Below are 7,189 nucleotides of genomic sequence, written 5' to 3'. Positions count from 1 at the left end.
CACCCATTCATTTATCTCCTACCAAAAAACCAGAGGAAGAACTCCCTTTCATTCCCTCAACAGAATAAAAGTCACTTTCCAAATTCTATAGGGACAGGAAATAAATAATCTAAGATTATGAGGAAGACAGGAAACACAGAGAATGATCAACTGGAAGGAGCAGAGTCTGGGTGAGGCCACCAGGATTCAGATAAGCCCTGGTTATGGGACTGCTTAAGTGAACGCCGGCAGGCAGGGCTGAATTAGGTCTCCACGGGTCATCCTGACACACATTTCACAGCGTTATTTTCCAAAATGGCTCTATTGGGGAGAATTCGGATGTGGAAACCATCTCTTATTATACAACCCGTTTGCTTTGTAGCTTGGTCAGCAGAGACATGTTCTGCACCCTACGCTCCCTAATATTAACCTGGAAATTTTTTCCTTTGTGTCCTGTCTAAAGATCCTTTTTCTGAATTTCGTCCTGTTTCCAGGATTGGATGAGGAAACAAAGGAGAGAAATTGCAGAATTACACATCTCCTCCATGAGGTTTTTCCCTCACTGACCAAACACTGGCTGAAAAAAATCGTTTTTTTTTTTTTTTGTCCCAAAGATTGCAAAGCATATCCACATCTCATGCAAATGTATGAAGATATTTGACTGCCCTGGGAAACAACAGCTGCCTGGGCCCTACTGGCAGGCAGTGATTTGAATGGAACATTTGTAAGACATCTTGCTAACGGCTTTCAGGCCTAAGTGTTGCCATCCAAACACCAGTCAGTCCTGGAAGCACCACTCCCAAAACAGCATTAAGAACAGAGTGTTCCCTCAAACACTGGATTAGAGAATAATTTTCTATCTTGTTGATCCACTTCAAGGATGAAATAATCTAGCAGCACAAACTTGTACAAGTCTATTCCAACTAGTGCTTGAAAAGAAAATTGAGTTCTCGGATCAAAAGTCACGTAGGCATTACATGGCAGCGTAAGAATTAAACTGAGCTCTGCCAGCTCCCAGTTTGGTTCCCACTGGAGGACACCTTGCAGATTCAGTCGCTTCCACTTTTTCCATTCTCTCCTCTGCTTTGGCCATCTATTCCTCCACTACTGGGGAAAATTGTAAGTAACACTAAACCAATGAAGTTAACCCGATCTTGTTGAAATCATATTTATTGAATGTGTGTATCCCATGGCATTACATGCCAGCCATTACTCAAGGAGCTCTAAATTTATTGTTCGTTTTTTTTAAATATTTATTGTCTTATTTAATCCGTCTAACAGTCCTTTGGGGCAGGTTTTATAATGCTTATATGTGGCACTGAGGAACGTGAGGCTCAGGAATTTAAATAACTTGTCGAATGTCACACAAAGAGTAAACAGCAGAGCCAGAATTTAAATCCAGGCCTTTTTTTGTTTTGTTTTGTTTTTAGTTTTACTGAGGTATAATTAACAAATAAAAATTGTATACATTTGAGATGAATGTGATGGTTCGATATGCAAACTGTGAAATGATTACCACAATCAAGTTAATTAACATATCCATCACCTCCCATAGTTATCTTTTTTTTTTTTTAGTGCAGTGAGAACACTTAAGATCTACTCTCTTAGCAAATTTCAAGTATACAGTACAGTATTGTTAACTATATTTACCATGCTGCACATTAGATCTGTAAAACTTACTTATCTTGGGGGCGCCTGGGTGGCTCAGTCGGTTGAGTGTCCGACTTCAGGTCAGGTCACGATCTCACGGTCTGTGAGTTCGAGCCCCGCGTCAGGCTCGGTGGTGGGGGGATGGCCCAGAGCCTGGAGCCTGGAGCCTGCTTCCGATTCTGTGTCTCCCTCTCTCTCTGCTCCTCCCCCGTTCATGCTCTGTCTCTCTCTGTCTCAAAAATAAATAAACGTTAAAAAAAAACTTACTTATCTTGTAACTAAAATTTGTACACTTTGACCAACATCTTCCCATTTCCTACCCCTGGTCCTTGGCAACTACTGATTCCATCCTCTGTTTCTGTAATTTTGACTTTTTTAGGTTCCATATGTAAGACAGATCATACAGGATTTGTTTCTCTGTGTCCGGCTTATTTCACTTCATATAACATCCTCCAGGTTCATTAACGTTGTCACAAACGGTCTTATGGCTGAATAATGCTCCATTGTGTGTATACAATATTTTCTTTCTCCATTTACCTGTCAACAGACACTTAGGTTGTTTCCATAGACTTTCTTATCCCAAAAAGCACATCCCTCAGCCAGAAGAGCTATTTACTTCTTACAGGGCCTTTCTTTAGAGTCCAACCTATTTAATGTGATGGTTGTTTGTCTGAGGGAATACCAAAAGTATGGAGGGAATACCAAAATGGAATGAAGATGAGAAATGTTCACGTCCCCAACTTGTTTGTTTTGTCCGAGAGAGCAATGCAAGAGCAGGTGAAAATGTGCTGCAGTGCAAAGGAATTTGCTAGACTTGTTCCATGCAGCTAGCTACTAGATTTTCCTTAAGTTTCCTAGTCAATCTGTTTCCTAAAGTTAAAACCACTTTAAGAATGATTTAAATTCTCATTTAAGTGAAGTACCTTTGGATTATACAAGATACATCCAGATATCTGTCTCTAATTGGAGGATTTCAAAAAGCATATTTTCATTTCTCATGTCACCTTTAAAAGTTGCCAACTAATTTTGAGGGGTGCCTGGATGGCTCAGTCGGTTCAGCATCCGACTCTTGATTTTGTCTCAGGTCATGATCTTCCAGTCCAAGAGTTCCAGCACCACGTCAGAATTTATATAGATATTTTATATAGATATTTTCCCATAACTAAAGAGTATTCTTTAGTGGAGAGACTATTTGCAGATATTCCCAGGAGTGACAACAAAGGGATTAGAAAGACAGTGATATGACTGGCAGTGTTTTCAGACTATATAGGAATCTTGTGAAATTGGCAGGGTAGTATAACCTGGGCAACAGAAGCCACAAGCAAAACAAGATCTTGCATTCCACCTGCCCTCAGGAGGATAAGAGAAGTATGACCCTGCCCTCCAGAGACAGAAGTAGTCTCATGGTTTAGTCATTCTTTCATCCATCCAACCAGTCATCCGACCATCAATCCATTTAACAAATGTACTGAGCATCTTCTATGTGCCAACTCTAAACTGGAAATATAACGGAGAAAAATACAGAGATGGACCCTAGCCTCATGAATCAAGGGTGACATTAGGTCCCAAATTTAAGTAGTGGTTCCTCTTCTTTAAAAATTTGTTTGGGCGGCCAACCAGCCCTAGAAAAGTCTAAGTGGTATGCTTTCTCGTTGGACAAAGTTTTTATTAGCACTTGGGAGCATCATTATTTGCAGAACATTGCATAAAGCACCGATGACAAGCTCAGAGAATTCTGAATTCAGGGAGAGAATGGAGGAGAGGGAAAATGGTCAGATCTGCCAGAAGCTCTTCAGAAAACTATTTGCTGGAGGACATGCCAAGAGAGTTACCCTTTTCTATAGTATTTCTGTGACTAAAATAATGGCACAGTAATAAAATTAATGTATTTCTCACCAATTCTACTTCCTCTGTCCGTCCTTGCTTATTCGTCCTCTCTTTTTCAGACTAAGTATTTTGTCTCTTTGAGGAATTTTCCTGGCTCCAGTCAGACTTTTTTTTTTCTGTTCCATGAGATTCAGCTTTATTTACAGAATGTTGGTTTTATGAGTTCATAGTATTATTTTACTGGCAGCACTAATATCCTTGGTCTTGCCAGTAAAGGAAAAAGGCAAAGGGGAGAAGAATTAGGCAGTACCAGCCCTGAAAATGTAAACAGAAATCACTTTCTAGGACAACAAAGGACAACGAAATGAGAGACAGAAACCTAGCCAGCTTCACAACACAGTGCTGACCTCTTCGTTCTGTTCGTTTAAGGGAAGATCCTTGGATGGATTCTACATCTCAGATTCCTTAACTGCCATAGCTTCCTGACCACTGAATCCCTGTCTCTTCTTAATTTGTCTTAGCTGAACTAAGTGAAAATAAATGCTTGTCAAACTCAGACATAGGAAGGGCATCTAGGGAACCATGTACAGAAATGTCCGGGGAAAGGCAGAGAAGCCTGGATATTAAATACACTGGGCTTCTGGTTGGGGACAGCTGTCTTCCCATATAGATCATCTCCTCTACCCTTTTCCTTTCCATTAAAACTTCAATATTTCAATAAGATAGCAGATGTGAAGTAATAATCATATAACTATCCAAGTAATATTATCATGTATCATATAGGTATGATAATCAGTTTTTATTCATTATGTGATTTACTTTTCATAATTATCCTATAAACTGAATGTAATTATCCACATGTTATATATGAGAAAATTAGGGCTCAAAGAGGTTATATATTTTATGTATATTTTATCCAATGTCATACAGTAACTTCATGGCAGAGGGTTATTTGATTTCATAGAAACACAGGGCTATTTGATCTCAAAGAATATGACTTAACTGCTGATACAACCATGCAATATTCCCCAAGGTTCTGACACCTGCTTAAGGAATTCTGTGGTCGCATGTACAGGGATGCATGAGTCTAAAGTCTCAGAAATAAAGATAAAATTATAAAAAGATATACATATTTAAAATGCTGATTTCTTCAATGTCTTTTGAAATTTAACAATAAGAATGAAAGATTTGCGTATCACCACTTACACTTGGATAGTTAAATGGCTCACAAAATCAGAGAAAGGGATGAATTTGGTATTGGAACCCAAATACCCCATGTCTCTGTTCAGGACTCTGCACACTAAATTGTCTATCCAAAGAAGCTCTAACTCAAATATGCTGCTTTCCAAAACCTTTGAGCTTACTTTAGAAATCACCAAGTCTATGAACACTCATGTTTGCTGACTGTCATCTGACATTTACTCTGGTTTGGTATAAGAATACAGGTTCTGCAATGACGGCAAAGTCAATTTCTACGGTTACTTTAACCCCAAGCAAAACTGGAAATCAAGGTTCAGTTTACAACCTGCTCCTTCAACTCAGAGCAAAATAGAGAACAGCTTCTATGTCTCCTGTCTTGGCAGGACATGAGGTTAGGAAAGTTTGGCCATTTGCTCATCAGACTCCAGTTGCTGCTTCAGAATGAGGTGTGAAGGAAAAGTCTGGCAAATTTCTCCCACAGCACCAATGGCCTTAGCTGGAGGGGAAGGAATCCCCTTAGATCTCTTCTACTGGCATCCCACATTCTGGTTCATCCTTGTATTCGCCTTTCATTATTCCAACTCTAAAATGCTCCTTCCTACATTCAGGCAATTTACAACAAGCAATGGACCCAAATAATCTGTAGGAGTTGAAGGAGATTTGGTGCCTCACAGGAAGAGGAGCCTTGCAGGTAGGACTAATGAGCTGGGATGTAAGGGGGAATGAGCCGATGTCTCTATGAAGGAGGTGAAAACAAAGTACTTGTGTAGTCAACATCTGTCAAGACATGAAGGGAAGGGAGAGGATGATGGCTTTGCTCATCAAATCGTAGTACACAGGAACTTGAGAGCACAGTCACAAGTTGTGAGAAATAGTTCGAAGGAAGATAGAATACTAGTTTTAAACAACAGCAAATGATTTAACAGAAATTTAGTAAGCATAATAACAAGAATATTAGCTATTAATTTTAAAAAGAGCTGGCAACTTTTAAAACCTTTTTTTTTTTTTAGTTTATTTTATTCATTTTGAGGGGGTTGGGGGAAGAGGCAGAGAGAGAGAATCCCAAGCAGGCTCCGCACTAATAGAAAAACGTCTTTCGTAATTATCTAAAATCCAGATACAAGCTGGAGCTTCATGTAGTCTAGTCTTTACAAGATATTTCAATGAAGAAAATACAAGCTAGCAACCAACGTTCATTAAAAACTATTTTAAGGGGTGCCTGGGTGGCTCAGTCAGTTAGGATTTCGGCTCTTGATTTCAGCTCAGGTCATGATCTCACAGTTCTCATCAGATGGAGCCCCAAGTCAGGGCTCTCAGCACAGAGTCTGCTTGGGATTCTTTCTCTCCCTCTCTCTGCCCCTCCCCCTGCTTGCACTCATGCTCTCTCTCTCAAAATAAATAAACATTTTTAAAAAACCCAATTTTAACATTTTCTGGTAATTCTCAATCTTTTAAAATCTCAAACAATCTTATTCATAACCAAAGCAGCTCTTGTTTGTCTTTTCCGATGTCACACTTTTAATTTTTTTGAATGTTTTTATTTATTTTTGAGACAGACAGAGCATGAGCAGGGGAGGGGCAGAGAGAGAGGGAGACACAGAATCCGAAGCAGGCTCCCGGCTCTGAGCTGTCAGCACAGAGCCCAATGCAGGGCTCAAACTCACAGACCATGAGATCATGACCCGAGCTGAAGCCGGATGCTCAACAGACTGAGCCACCCAGGCACCCTCTGATGTCTCACATTTAATGTCTCACATCTTACAGCTGCCTCAAAGCTCTTCTCTCTGTGACTCAGTCTCTATCTAAAACTCTCCTACAAGGCTCTTCTTATTTCTCTCCTTCCACTTTTTTCTACCTCCATTTTTTTTCTCCCTCTTTCTTCTTTCCAATGAATCAATCTTGACCCTTTCCAATACAAAGCCCCCATTGAGTTCCCCATTGAGTTAGCCCAATCCTCTTCATAAAAACACATAACTGGAGTTGGCACATACAAAATTATCTTTGAGACAGGGAGTGGAATGGGAGAAGAGAAAAAAGAAGGGCTCTGAATTCTCGCACATGCTATTAATTTTTACAAATTATATAAAAATGGTACTTAGCATAGGAGAACCCATAAATAAATGGAAAACAGTAGACAGGGAAGATGAGTGACTGGTGAGAGACCTTTTCCAACAGAAATTGTTAGCCTTGCAAAGAGCAAGAAGATAAGGAAAAATGCTTACAAATTTAGAAATCCAGTGGAAGCAGTGATGAAAAAAACTTGTGGGGAAGAGGTGAAGCTTAAATTGGAAAGAGAAGTGTAAGATTTTCACATTTGGATTCAGAGGTGTAAAAATAAATAATTGTAATGTCAGAAGGCTGACAGAGCACAGTTGGAATCTGGCCAGAAAAGACCAAGCTAATGTGCATTACAAAGCACGTGTTTGTACAAGTGCACCAAGAAGCATAAAATACCTAGGAATAAATCTAACCAAAGATGTAAAAGATCTGTATGCTGAAAACTATAGAAAGTTTATGAAGGAAATTGAAGAAG

This window comes from Panthera tigris, chromosome B4 (genome assembly GCF_018350195.1).
Source record: "Panthera tigris isolate Pti1 chromosome B4, P.tigris_Pti1_mat1.1, whole genome shotgun sequence".
Taxonomy (NCBI): domain Eukaryota; kingdom Metazoa; phylum Chordata; class Mammalia; order Carnivora; family Felidae; genus Panthera; species Panthera tigris.
Note: the sequence above shows the minus strand (reverse complement) of the source record.